Source organism: Bufo gargarizans, chromosome 1, assembly GCF_014858855.1.
Source record: "Bufo gargarizans isolate SCDJY-AF-19 chromosome 1, ASM1485885v1, whole genome shotgun sequence".
NCBI lineage: Eukaryota > Metazoa > Chordata > Amphibia > Anura > Bufonidae > Bufo > Bufo gargarizans.
In genome coordinates, this window is record NC_058080.1 from 57,782,434 (window position 1) to 57,795,252 (window position 12,819).

The window sequence follows — 12,819 nt, forward strand, 5'->3', positions numbered from 1 at the left end:
CTGTCCCATTGGCTACTCAGGTCTAAGGCTCTTAGGTGGGATAACCCATTGAACAGGTGGAAGTTGGGGGGACGGCTAATGGAACAATCCTTACAAATATTCCGTAAAACGAAAACTACGTCATAAAAACCGTGAGGAAAAAAAAAACTCCCTCCATTTTTATAGGACTATTGTCACTAAGAGGCTCCCGAAGGGGTTAAAGCCGTCTGCTTCTCTTACACACGCGAGCTATTCCGTGTCGTAGTAAATGACGTGAGGAGGACGCAGAGCCCCCGCCATCCCCTCTCTCCCGGCGGCGGACGCGCCAGCTCACTCTCTACGTCACCCACCAAACGTTACATTTGAAATCTCCGGTCGTGCCGCCGCTGCCTCACCGCCCCTTCAGCCAATCAGAGGACGGAGATTTTCCCGCGGGCAGCAGCGAAGAGAGGGGAGTGTCCTAAGATCTCTAGTGGGCGTCTCCCTGTGGACGAGGGGGAGGGGCTTATCGCCGCCGTGTGCCTGTCTCTCTCCATTGATTGCCAGCCAGGAGCAGCGCTTACCTCAGCGAGCACATAAGGATGCCACAAACAGGTCACTTCTCCGTTTCTTCTCCCTCCTCCGTGTGTCTCCCCGTACGTGTGTCTGTGTGCCCGGGGCCTCTCACCAGCCGCTCCGTGTGAGGCGGGGGGTGGGGGGTTGATGTGGGTGGCTGGGCCTGAAACTTGGCGGGATCGCCTTTCTGCGTCTGTTCCCTTCTGTGTGATGAGGGCCCTGCAGGAGATTCCCTTCTGTGTGGAGCCTGTGGTCCCAGGGGCCCCCATTATATGGCTGTGTCCCCCCCCCCCCCAGGGTTATATTGGTTGGTTTTATACATGTATATAATATTTTACCTCACAATGCCTGGTTTATAGTTATTTCCCCCCCAAACGAATAAACATGTCGCCCGTTCAGTTGTGCCGCCATTTATTAGGGCGTCTTTCCGCGTACGTTGCCATTGTGGCGCCCTGAATGATGGGGGGGCATTCGTCGTGCCACTGAGCCTACCGTGCAAAGATAGCGGGTCACAGTGATGTCATCGCACTCGCGATGATGTCAGCGGAGGTACTGTTAGGGCGCATTCACACTTGACAGTCAAGTTATTTTTGTATCGATGAGATCTGCCTAGGATTGGCCGTGACGTGTGTATACGTCCTTGTCTTGGGCAGCGTGGGCGTGCTCCAGGGGCGGCGAGCAGGAGACGGCGCCATTCGGCAGGTGTAGGCATCCTGTACCAGTAAAGGAAATGTGGAGCGAGCAATCGCGTTCCACCATATGTTTTTCAGATGATGACAAAGCAGCAACCTGATTGGCTGCCATGAGGAACTACTCCATCTTTCCTTTGCAGCAGGTGGAGCGTCTATGGGAACTGTGTCTGGTACCTCTGTCTAGTGAAGGATTGTCCTTGCTGGTCAGAAGTCATTAGGGACCACGTCTGGACCATTCTAATGAAGGATTTTTCTTGTTGGTTAGAAGACGTCTGGGCCAGTCTAGTGAGGTATTGTCCTTGCTGGTCAGTAGACCTAAGGGCCACCACGTATGGCCCAGTCTAGTAAGGGATTGTCCTTGCTGGTCAGAAGGCCTGAGGGCCGCCACATCTGGACAAGTCTAGTGAAAGATTTTTCTTGTTGGTTAGAAGACCTATGGGCCACCACATCTGAGCCAGTCTACTGAGGGATTGTCCTTGCTGGTCAGGAGGCGTGAGGGCCACCACATCTGAGCCAGTCTACTGAGGGATTGGCCTTGCTGGTCAGTAGACCTGAGGGCCACCGTGTATGCCCAGTCTAGTAAGGGATTGTCCTTGCTGGTCAGAAGGCCTGAGGGATGCCACATCTGGACCAGTCAGTGAAGAATTGTTTTTGCTAGTCAAGACTTGAGGACTACCACATCTGGGCTAGTCTAGTGAAGGATTGTCCTTGCTGTTTATAATACCTGAGGGCCACCACATCTGGGCCAGTCTAATGATGGATTGTTTTTCAGGTCAGAAGGCCTGAGGGCCACCACGTCTGGGCTAGTCTAGTGAAGGATTGTCCTTGCTGTTGGGCCTTGACCTGAGGGTCACCACGTCTGGGCCAATCCTAGGTGACTACTGCCTCCTAGGTCATTGCAGGCATCCAACTTCTTCAGTTGGTTTTCCATTAATATCCTATGGCTCCTACATAGGTCTAAGTGACTACTGTGTTGTCCATCTTTGGGGATGACCAGCAGTAGTTGTCGGGGAGGCCTGTAGCTATAAGGCCTCTTGCACACACAAATGTTTTTTTTTTTCTGTCTACGTTCCATTTTTTTTGCGTACCGTATATGGAACCATTCATTTCAATGGATCCGCAAAAAAAAAAAAAAAAAAAAAGGTACTCCGTATGTCTTCCATTTCCTTTCCGTTCAAAAATAGAACATGTCCTATTATTGTCCTCATAACGGACATGGATAGGACTGTTCTATCAGGGGCCAGATGTCATCCGTCTTTTTTGCGGACCACAAAATACAGAAAGACATACGGTTGTGTGCAAGAGGCCTAAATGGCCATCTCCATTGGATCATTTCTGACCAATCTACTCTTTTGGGAGGTCACGTGCAGTGACTTTTATCTTTGCGTAGTCTTAAAGAGGTTGTCTGACCCCACAACATTTTATAAAAACCCTACGCGGTCTCTGTTGTCTGTGCTCTAGCCGCGACTGGTTCACATGAGGTGTGACTGGTGCAGCTGGTCACGGCGTCCACCTATGGCCCCATTCACACGCGCAATACGGATTGTCAGGATCAAAAACTAATGGTTTTGCACAAAAATTCAGTCTGTTTTTTTTTTTCTACGATTGTGTTCAGTGTTTTGTTTTTAAAAAAAATAAATTTGTGTTTTTTTTTTGTGTTTTTTTTTTTTATACGCGAGTGCATCTCTTAGTAACCACCAGTGACAAACGCATTGCATACGGGCGGTTTCCGTTTTTCACACAAGCCTCATTCACTTCTATGCAGCCCAGGGCACAATATAGAACATGCTGCCTGTCTTGCGGTCCGCAAATTGCAGATTTGCAAAGCACGTATACCGACCGCGTACCTTTTGAGTTTTGCGGAACAGAACATCCTGCCCTCTATAGAACAGTCCTATTCTTTTCCGCAAGAGTAGGACAAATTTTGTATTTTTTTTGGGGGGGGGGGGGCGGGCTGCGGAACGCACATACGGCCCCTGTGAATGGGTCTGCATCTGAACCACACAAAAAAAAAAACGTGGACCAAAAGTACTAAGGGGTCGGCTGGAGCAGGACTTTGGGGGTCCTAGGGAAGCGTCAGCAGGGGTTGGCAAGGTATCCATTTTACACCATAGTGTGGTCTTTCTTTTAAAAAAATAAATAAAAAAATCATGGAGTTGTTCAATTATTATTTTTTCAATAACTTTTGCCCTCCAGCCCTGCAGATGAGAAACTAGCCTTGGTATGGAGTTATTCGCAGTTAACTCATGCTGGGGACAAATTAAGGGGGGGAAAAAAACCTGGACAACCCCTTTTAAGAATTAAAAAGAATGACACTTCTTAATTAAAGTGGGCATTGATGTCGGTCAAACGGCTGGTCCTGGGGACAAGCAAAACGCTGCGTTAATCATAATGCAGGAGCTGAGGGGGCGGGGCATGACACAAAGCATCATATAGATAGAACCTTTGTCATGCTCCACCCTTCAGGCCCCACACTAGGTGTAATGCAGAGGGTCAGTTTTTCCCCTTTTCATGGCGGTCACAGTGTTAGGCCTTGTGCCCACGGCCGTGAGCAAAATATGAATACTGTCTGGCCCCGAATAGAACAGTCCTATCCTTGTCCGTAACGCGGACGATGATAGGACATGTTCTATTCTTTTGCGGACCAGACACCAGTCATTGAAGTGAATGGTTCCACGTACAGGCCACAAAAAAACTGAACAGGTACGGGGGGGGGGGGGGAAATAAATTGCTTGTGTGCACGAGCCCTTAAAGCGCTAGAAATGTGTCCGTATCTACCTAATCCTACTGTGTTGATCCAGAAGTAGGTAACACCCCCATGAGATGGTCTTTGTCTCCAGCTCTGCTACATGGCTGTTCCTTTGTGCATGAGCTCCAGTGCCGGGGCCCTTTTTTGACTATGAAATGTAATTTCACCCCTGCTCTATGTTTTCCGGAAGTTGCACTACCGCTTTTACACCTCTGAAACGGATGCATCACGCGTACCTACCGCCGTTCATCGCAATCAGAGTTGACACCCCCTAGAACTGCGGCGGTCCGGGCGTTACACCCATAATACGAGCACAGAAAAAAATGGTGCCCATACAGCATTTCTATGTGGATTTGGCCTCGCAATTTAGAGCAGGGGTGAGCAACCTCCAGCACTTGTGAAACTATTACTCCCAGCAGGCGCAGTTGCTGGGCTGTACTCTGAGCTCCCATAGAAGTGAATGGAGCATGCTGGGAGTTGTAGTTTCATAACAGCTAAACCTGGTTTAGAGCTCTATAACAATTGCTAATCTAACAGTTCCCTAATCCCTTACATAAGCCTTACTCTATTTAGGGTGGGGTCTACTGGGCGATCTTGGCCTCGTCACCCGGCATGTGTCCAAAGATTGCCACGTAACCGTGCAGCCGACGAACTTAATGGGGATGTCGGTGTGACTTGTAAGTTGCCTTGACCCCAGAATAAAAAATAAATAAATTCTGACAGGGTTGCATATATATATATATTTTTTCTGTTGTGATTCTGGAGTTGCAATAGCAGCTCAGTTCAGTTGCTGCGAGGTGATCTTTGCCTGTGCGTCGGGTTCCCCAGCAGGAGCGGACGATTATTCCTCATAGTCTCCTGCCGGAGCGAGCATGCAGCTCCATAATACCCAGGCATTAGCTCGGGCTTGCATTGCACGTGCGTGTCTAATAGACAGGCGGCTGCGATCCGTGATCTCGTCTGGTGTGGTGTTAAGGGGGGTGTGCATTGTGCATACGTCCGTCCTGAGCCTGGTGCCCCCCACGGCTGCACCCATTGTGTGTCCTCTGGCATGTAGGTGTCTGTGAAGGCGGCCATATTTCAGCACTGCAGCCTGTGTGAAGGATCTGGGAATAATAACTTGTAGCTGTGGAGGAATGCTAATATAAAGAGCTGCTCCCAGCGCTGAATGACGCCGGCCGAACAATACAGCGCAAAGGTCTGGCAGAGCTGCGCCTTGTCATTCTGGGTTACGTTGCAAGCGTTGGGCTTCTGTAGTGTTCGGAGGCCTTATCTAGCCATATGTCATAGGGGACGCTGGAAGTCTCGGCCTGGGTGAAAGTTGAGCTGCTATTAGTCATGCTTGTTCCAGGGCAGGCTTGTCTCCCCCTTCCCCCCCCCCCCTTTGCATACTTCACGGCTGGGGGAAGGAAACTGCATACCCAACGCGTTTTACCCTCTGCTTTTAGTTTAGAGAATTGGGTTTGCAGGGATGCAGATTACACACTGCCTAATCCCATTTCCTGTGACTCAGTGGTAGTCATTGGTTTATGGTCAGAACGTAGTTTGTCCCCCCTTATTATACTCAAATTCCTTTTTAAAGAGGATCACCGGGGTCTGTCAGGGCCAGCTACTGGGGGAGGAGATGTCCGTACTGCCACCCCGGTCTGCAGCAGACGGTGCTGTGCGGGCTCCATGTGCACGAGGCCCCGGCGGGTACAGGGGATGTTTTCTGTCGGGTGGTTGTTGTTGGAAAGGTCATTTTCTGCCTGCTATGGTTACGCGGTGGCTAAAGACGGCAGCGTCGCGATGCTACGTTGCAGCATAATGATAGTGTAGGCGGTCTCGAGTTGCAAGTCGCTGGTTTCGTGGGTCGCAACGTAACCATATTCACTTTAATTCTGTCGCCATATAGCAACGCCAAGCTGTTTAGCGAGTTCAGATGTTCAGACCATTACAGTGTGCTGCGTCCACCAATTCTAAAATCGCGCCAGAGCTGAATGCGCTCGCTGTCCGGAAGGCCTCGTGCATGCCGCAGTTTTTTTTTTTTTGTCTCCTGGTCTACAAAACGGACAAGTATAGGACATGTTCTGACTTTTTTGTGGGCCAAACTCCCCCATTGAAATGAATGGGTCCACGTCTGATCTGCAAAAAATCTAGATCGGATGCAGAAAAAGTATATGGTTTCATGCATGGGGCCTAAAGGGATGGAGAATCGGAGGATTCGCCGCAGCGGGCTTACCTGCACAAATTTGCAAATGAGTTGACGATAATTAAAGGGAATGTGTCACCAGGAAATTCACTGATAAACCAGTCACAATATTTGAATACATATGCAAATGAGCAGTTAAGTGCACCTAGGGCAGGGCCAAGCCTCTCTGTGCACCCGTGCTCCTCCTGCTTCCTCTCCTTAGTTGACAGCTCCATCTTCCAGTATTCGATACGCTTTGAGGCTTCACAGCAAGCTTTTGTCGCTCGATGGTTGTTGCGGCCAAAGTCGCCCTTTATGATCGGATGCTCAAGTGGTAGGCATCTAATCATTTAGGGACATTGGAGAGATTTTTGGACCATCCCTTTAAGGCTCATCATGCCGTCTTTTCATTTTAATGCATTGCGACAATGAAAAAAAAATGTGGACATAGCTCCCTGCGTAGCTTTCTTCCATTAAAGGGATTGTCCAGGATCAGAAAAACATGGCTGCATCATTCCAAAAACTGCTCCACACCTGTCCATGGAGCTCCAGTGATGCAAATAGATCTGCGATACCACACACCACCTGCGCACTGATGTGATGCTGTTTGTCTGGGTTTAAAAAAAAAGAAAAGAAAGTGGCCATCTTTTTCTAGTCCTGGACAACCCCTTAAGGCCTCATGCACATGGCCATATCCCTTTGTGCGGTCTGCAAATTGCGGACCGGCCGCGTGCATTCCGCGTTCTGCAGATCGGTACGGTTAGAACTGCAAAACAGACCAAAATAGGCCATTTTTCAGGGCCGCAGAACGGACATACAGATGCGGAACACCGGGACTACAGTTGCGTGCGTGAGGCCTTAAAGCCGAATCGGACCAATCCTTCTGAAACGACCAGCTCTCTTTCACAATAAGTACTAAATTCCCGGCTCCTTCAGCTTTGTGTTCTGTAAAAACGCAAGAAGCTTCTGCATTCGGGCCCCGTGCCATTGAAACCTGTGACAGGTCGATGACGTCACGGGCTCCCATGCTGGGAGGACATGATCGGTGTATGTATGTGGTCCTGAGGATGGGATATGTCATCAATATCTGATCAGTGCACTGCATCCTCTTCCTAGGTAAACTGACATCACGTAAACTGACATCACGTTCATCATGACCTATGTGAAGCTCAAAGGAAAAGAGAGATAGGAGCAGCACTTCACTCGGCTTTTGCAGAGCTATGGTGGTATAAATGCAACAGCTGGGCAGGGGACCCCAGATCCAAGGCGGTCCAAAGATAGGCATATGCTTCCGATTTGTACACTGTACTTTGGAGTTTTGTACAATAAAGAAGACATTGGTTGGATATGCTGCTGTGGCTTCCGATTTCTACTGCCTATGTGAAGCTCAGTCCCCATTCAAGTGAATGGGCCTAGGCTGCAATACCACACAAGTCCACTATATGATGTATGGCGCAGTGTGAGGAGGCCGCAGCGCTCTGGCCTTTCCAAACTGCTGATTGGTGGCCATGTTGGAGCTCCAGCAATTAGATATTGATGACCATCCATATTCTACTCCCGGAAAACCCCTTTAAAGTCCGATCTTTACGGTCCCCTCTTTCCCCCCAAAAGTAAGCCGAAGTATATAAAAAAAATTATTAATGTTTAGAATGCTGCATTGTAAAAGGTGGATCTTTGGGTTTGGAAAAGTCCAGTTTGTACCCCTAATGTTCACAAGGTGCAGATGACAATAGACAAATTCTGCCATGTTGGTTCCGGGCTCCAAGGTAACACGGCAGTGCGCACACGTACATGTCATGTGATCAACCGTAACTTTTTGCAGTGTGTTTTTATTATGAAAATTGTGTCCAAATTTTGGTTTTCTCCATAGTGACGTGTCCATCAAAATTAGTGCGGTGCACTGTGGTCGGTGTATTTCTATATCCATGAATAACCTGTTACAGTAGAGACTTACAACATGATTAATAATAAAACACATTCAGTTGGAATTATTTAATGGGGTTCTCCGGGAATTAAGAAAATGTAAAATCTTAAATATTATTTTATTATAAATATATTCACAAATACCTTCTACTAGTTATAATGGCTCGTTTTGTTTAGGGAGCAGACATTAGGAGACCTAAAATGGCCGCCGTCCTATTAGAACAGACAGAACCTGCCCTAATCACACAGGAGGACAAGTTACTTCTCAACACTGAGCTATAGAGCTGCCTCATCCTTCTCTCTGCTTGTCAGGGGTTATGATGAGGAGGTGAGGATGTGGCGGATGAGCAGCAGCACTTGTTTATAGTCTCCATTACCACAGTCTATCCTGTCCATCCTCTCTGTACTTCGTGTCTCCTCATGAACTTAATTCTCCAGAGATTCAGCTAAAGTTCTTCTCATTCAGGATGATAATCCCTGACAAGTAGATAGGAGGATGAGGCAGCTCTTTACCTCAGTGTTGTGAAGTAACTTGTCCTTGCTGTGTGATTAGGACAGGTTTTGTGTGAACTAATGGGACGGTGGCCATTTTGTTTCCCCTAATGACTGCTCCCCAGACAAAAGGAGCCATTATAAATTAAAGGTATTTGAGAATATGTTTATCATAAAGTTATATTTAGGTATTTTCATTTTCTTAATTCCTGGAAAACCCCTTTAGGAAACAGGTCCTGTGTCCATAGCGTGCGGTCACTTGCCTGTTATGGCGCCCCCTGCTGTTCTTTAGATTCCCTCAGCAGCTTAGTCCCACCGCCTGGATCCTCTTGTACACAGTCGGCGAAGTGCTATGGTACAGCCAGCCAATAGGAGCCGGCGCTCAGCACTAGAAGGAAATCAAAGGCACAGCAGCGGGCGCCATAAAGTTTTCTTGCAGTATCCACGCACAGGAGCATTTTTTAAAAGATTGTTCCTTTTTGGTGCTGTGACAGAGGGAAGGCCGTCTTATGCTCTCTGTAGGGGCGTCTCCTATGGTGACAGGTGATCGGTAAGGGTACGGCCACGCGGCACAGGTCAGGATTTTTTATTTTAGAAGCCAAAATCAGGAGTGGGTCTTGCAAGGACATAGAGTATGGAGAACAGATACGACTTCTCTTTTTTGAACTTACTCCTGGTCTTGCTTTGAGGGTACAGTGCGGCTGCCATGCAGCAGCCAACGGATGTGCGATTTTACCGCAAAATCATTGGCTGCCGCAGGTGGACGTGGCTTGGCCGTACGCTACTTCTAGTTTTCTGTACATGTCTGTTTTGTTTCACCTCCTCACTGTTTCAATATCTCTGCTTGTTGGGACTGACTGGTGTAAAACCTGTACAGACATTTAAGACTTCTGTCATGGGTTTCTGTGTTTGTTTGTGTTTTTTTTTTTTTTTTTTTTTTTTAATAATGGGGCACTTTTGGCATAAGCTATTGGGGGTTTTCCTAGTGCATACCCTTATGTACGCCATAACATAGAGGTTGTTAAGGGGAATCTGTCACCCTGATTTTGAAGCGTTCTCTACAGTAAGGCCTCCGCAATACACGGGCGCCGTTCCGTGGGTATTCCGCATCACGGATGAGGACCCATTTACTTTAATGGGTCCGCAAATCCGTGGATGCGGAATGGTGCTTCCGTGGGGTTTCGTCCCGTACTTCCGTTCCGCAAAAACATAGGACATGTTCTACATGACCTGTAGGTGGGTCCCGAGGACCGGAGCTGATAAACCCTGGTTTAGAAGCTGCAGAGCTTTGCTGTTGTGCACCTATTTACATCACTGGTGGACAGTTTAGCCATAGCTCTTTACATTCAGTGTCCTGTGGCCCCCAGTTTGCAAGGTAGAGGGGCCACACATACGTTGGTACTCAAAATTTATATTGGGTGAGAGATGTGGCGAGACAGCTGGGTGCTCAGTGGGGAAAGACCGCTCGTGTGCACCCACCTCTCTGGGCAGAGGCCCCCTGAACAGGATAGATAGGGACAGTAGATGGCTCTGAGTGTCCTGGCCTCAGTGTACTGTATAAAGAGCCAGGGGCCCCAAGCAGCGCACAGCCAAGGGCCACTTATGCGTTAGCTGTGGAATTTCCTTTCTTAACCATGGGCTTGTATGTGAGGTATACTAGACATGCTGGAAATTGTAAGCTGATGGGGTGAGGCCTCTGTTCAGTGCTTGGTATCTTATTCCTGTAGGTAATGGCGGTATTAGGATTCTATTCCTGGGTATGTGTCTTTTTATTGGCTGAAAGCTTACATCTGCCGTTGCTTTGTTCTCCTGACAACACTTCTTGGCTGCCCACCAGCCTTGTCACGGGGAGAGGACAACATGGATCTAGCTTTAACTGACTGTTCATGCGCCGCAACACTTCAGCTGAATGTATTGATATACCTTTCACTTAGCGATCCATTGCTTCATTCTGGAGAAAAAGTGTTTTTAAAGGGCTTCTGTCACCCCACTAAAGTCATTATTATTTTTTTGGGCTACTTAAATTCCTTATACTGCGATATATCAATATATAATGCTCTTACTCATTTTCGTTCAGCAGTTTCTTAAAAAAACAGACTTTTATAATATGTAAATTACCTCTCTACCAGCAAGTAGGGCGGCTACTTTCTGGTAGCAGCCGCATCCTCCTTTCATAAAGACACCCCTCCTCATGTTGATTGACAGGCCCAGCGAACGTGCTCGTCCTCTCAGTGCTCCAGAGAAAAAAAAATTACCAGGAGCCATTGGCTCCTAAACTAAAAAAAGTTAGGAGCCAAATTACATTTTTTAGTCGCCAAATTTAAAATGCATATAATAAAAAAAAAAAAGGACTTTGAGAAGATGAGACGCAGGTCACAGTAGTGAGCCAGCACTACATATAGGAGAAAACCACATAGCTCTCACATCCAGGGACATCTTCTGGGGGACAAGGTGACTTAAAAATGGTGAATTGCGTGGTTTAGAGTTTTTTTTTTTTTTTTTTCTGTTACGGCCTTCACCGAGCGGAAATATTTTTTTATATTTTAATAGCTCACACTTTTTGGGACGTGGCGATATGTAATATGTTAATTCTTTATCGTTTGTAAATTTTATATGTAAAACTGGGAAGGGGGCCATTTAAACTTTTAGTATTTTGGTGTTTTTTTTTTGTTTAACTTTTTATTTAATAACCATTTCTTCCCTTAGGACTAGAACCTGGATCTTTTCATCCCTTGTGCTATTCACCCTGATAGAGCTCTATCAGGGTGAATAGGATCTCACACATGTCCCTGCTGCCCTGTGCTCTGTGCACACAGCAGCAGGGAGCTGAACATGGCAGCCAGGGCTCCAGTAGCGTCCTGGCTGCCATGGTAACGATCTGAGCCCCAGCAGTGTAATCTGCCACTGCCACCAATGGAGGGGATGGGACCCTGTGGCCACCATATAACAATGGGGGGGGGGGACTTGTGGCCAGTGATAATGGGGGGGGGGGGGTGAGGCTTTGGGAGGGCGCACTGCATCACCAATGAATGTACGGTAATTAAAGAGGACCTTTCGTGGGTCCAAAGAATATTAACTTATTAGTAGCAGGCTACATAGAGCGGCGCCCAGGGATCTAAGTGCACTTACTATTAGTCCTGGGCGCCGCTCCGTTCACCCGCTGTGGCCCCCGGTAATTTCAACATTCAGAGCAAGGAGGAGGAGACGCCAGTGTCTGTCCTTCCCCCTGACAGCGGCGCTGACCAATCACAGCGCAGAGAGAGGAAGAAAAAAACAACTCCCTCTCTCTGCGCTGTGATTGGTCAGCGCTGCTGTCAGGGGGAAGGACAGACACTGGCGTCTCCTCCTCCTTGCTCTGAATGTTGAAATTACCGGGGGCCACAGCAGGTGAACGGAGCGGCGCCCAGGACTAATAGTAAGTGCACTTAGATCCCTGGGCGCCGCTCTATGTAGCCTGCTACTAATAAGTTAATATTCTTTGTACCTATGAAAGGTCCTCTTTAACTCCTGTCGGCAGCGGTATAACAGACCCAGCACCCGGCCTCAATAACAGGGCATGCGATCTGTGGCACCTGAGGGGTTAATTACCGCAGATCGCATGCCCTGTTATTGAGGCCGGGTCTGTGATACCGCTGCCTATACTTATGTTTTACATTCATTGGTGGGGCAGTGGCGACAGCTCCTCCCCTCCTCCTCCCTGCTATCTGCCCATTGGTGGTAGTGGCGGCCGCGTCACAGTGGAGAGGGAGGGACTCCTTCCTTCTCCACTGACTGTGCTACGAGAACATAGGCTGCGCAGGATCGCGGCGGTACAGTCGCAAATGGCAACAAGACTAAAAAGTCTTGTCGCCATCTGCAAATTTTAAGGCACATTGGCGACCGTTTTGGTCGCCATCTGGAGCCCTGCCTCTGGCTAGCCCTGTTCGCGTTCAAAATCTGGCGCCTGCGCCGTACCGGTGTTCAGTCGGCGCAGGCGCACTGAGAGGAGGACACTTGCTCGGCCGCTCCATCTTCAAAAACAGACTTTTATAATATGTAATCAACATGAGGAGGGGGTGTCTTTATGAAAGGAGGATGCGGCTGCTACCAGCAAGTGGCCGCCCTACTTGCTGGTAGACAGGTAATTTACATATTATAAAAGTCCGTTTTTTTTAAGAAACTGCTGAACGAAAATGAGTAAGAGCATTATATATTGATATATCGCAGTATAAGGAATTTTAAGTAGCCCAAAAAAATAATAATGACTTTAGTGGGGTGAC

The 12,819-nt window shown here is 48.1% G+C and overlaps 1 protein-coding gene across 1 annotated transcript in view; it reads left to right on the forward strand.

Annotated features, from left to right (window-relative positions):
- The first annotated feature begins 292 nt into the window (after positions 1–292).
- NSD2 (nuclear receptor binding SET domain protein 2) overlaps positions 293–12,819 on the forward strand; it is an 86,876-nt gene continuing 74,349 nt past the window's right edge. Inside the window, 1 exon segment of the mRNA XM_044295486.1 lies at positions 293–573. The gene's annotated coding sequence lies outside the window, so the exon portion shown is untranslated.